We start from the raw sequence: 1,900 nt of genomic DNA, 5'->3' as shown, positions 1-1,900 counted from the left end.
GAACAAAAATAAAAGAACAGAAAGAGTATTTGAAGAAATAATGGATAAGAAAATCCAAATTTGATGAAAAGTTTTACTTACACCTCTAAGAAACACAACAAACTCCAAGTAAGACAAACTTAAAAAGATCTATACTTTGTTGCTGCACTGCCATTGCCCAGACCATGGTCCATGTGCTCCACTGGGGTTCTCTTAGCAGCAGCCAATGCTGCCCTGTGATCTCTGGCTGCACTTCATCTTTCTCTTCCTGCTGAGCCACTTTCTTCTTAGAACTATGACTATCGTTTTTGTCCTGCAGCTGGAGCCACTTGTCCTGGGACCCCCTTTGCTTTTCTGCTCGTGGTTACTTTGGGCCCTTTCCCATGGTGACTACCACCTAGCTGCCTTTACCCCGCATCCCATACCCCTGACACTGTCCCACACTTCTTTCCTCCCTCAATTCCTGGGGGAAGACTGTCCCTGTCTGAACCCACAGCCTCCAGGCCCAGCACATCTGTCCAACTGTTATCTAGCTACAGCAACAGGCACCCCTCTGGCAGTGCCAAAGAAGTGGTGAAAGAAGGTGCAGACCAACCCAGTGAGGCAGCACCCAGCAGCTTCCATCAGTACCAACAGCACCGGCCAGGTGTCAAGGGTGGGTGCAGCCCCATGACTGCCAGAGCAGAGCACAGGAAGTATTGGGATAGACAACAAATTAGGCCTTGGGTCTTGTGGCCATAACCCAAACTGAGGAAGCCAGCCCTTACCCTGGCCTGCTGCCACCCATGGTGCCCAGCCAACCCTCATTCAGAAGGGAGGTTTTAAAATCAAAGATGGGAAAATTGGAGAAAATTGCCATTCCTCACTGCCAGCTTGTTCATAGTATACATTTGTGTGAACAACCAAAGACACATAGGAAAGCAAATATAACTTACACTATCCAAGATTACTCTGTAAAAAGAAAATAACTTTTGGGTGAATTCTATTTCATCTGATGTAATTCAGAAGCAGGGGAAAAGGCTTTTATAAGTACCAAGAACATTGGAAATATGCATTTGAAGAAATCAGCAATTCTAACTGAAGTGAACCAAAAAGGAAAATTATGCTGGGGCAAAGTTTAGTGATCTACCTTCTTTTGTGTTCTTCCAAAGCCTCCTACTCACTGGACAGGAAGCAGCATTGGAAATCTCAATCAAAATAAGGAGTTAATGGCAGTATAATTAAAAACTCTCCTAAAAGTTGAAACTTAGATCTCAGATTGTACATCTGTAAAATAGTTTTTTTTCAAAATCCCTGGACTATTGAAAGGAAAATTGGTACATAAATGGAAATTTTGCTTTATAACATGCAAGTGCAAAAGATGAGCTTAAAAATTGTAAATAATTTGTATTATATTTTATATTATTAAATATTGTATGCCATGTACTATGTTTATATTGTTCACACTTGAGATGTACAATATACTATTGTTATGAAAATATGTATTTTGCCCTACAAAATGGTAGATGTTTTGTGTATATACAATGGAGAAATTTTAAGTGTTTTAAGGCACAAGGAAGACTGATTTATTTGCATAAAGTACTGAGATTTATTTTTAAAGAAATAGCTATCTAATCTTAAGGTGAAGATCTAAATGTGAACAGTTCACTAATACACTACTAAAATTTAAATCTGTGGCACAATCATTGTAAACATGAAGTTTGTCTGTGTTTCTCTAAATTGATTTCTGCCTTCTAATCTGTAATTACTAGAAAACACTCATTCCCAAATTTACCAAACATAATTTCTGGTTTTTGATTTATCCATTCAAATTTAAAATACCTCTGGGGCACTTGGGTGGCTCAGTCAGTTGAGCATCTGACTTCGGCTCAGGTCATGATCTCACCGCTTGTGGGTTCAAGCCCAGTACCGGGCTCTGTGC

At 40.0% G+C, this 1,900-nt stretch overlaps 1 pseudogene; it reads left to right on the top strand.

Moving 5' to 3' along the window:
- The first annotated feature begins 274 nt into the window (after positions 1 to 274).
- Positions 275 to 1,229, top strand: LOC125932384 (proline-rich nuclear receptor coactivator 1-like; annotated as a pseudogene).
- The last annotated feature ends 671 nt before the right edge of the window (positions 1,230 to 1,900 follow it).

Source organism: Panthera uncia, chromosome X (assembly GCF_023721935.1).
Source record: "Panthera uncia isolate 11264 chromosome X, Puncia_PCG_1.0, whole genome shotgun sequence".
In the NCBI taxonomy this organism is placed as follows: domain Eukaryota; kingdom Metazoa; phylum Chordata; class Mammalia; order Carnivora; family Felidae; genus Panthera; species Panthera uncia.
Note: the sequence above shows the minus strand (reverse complement) of the source record. Positions and strands in the feature narration are given on the sequence as shown.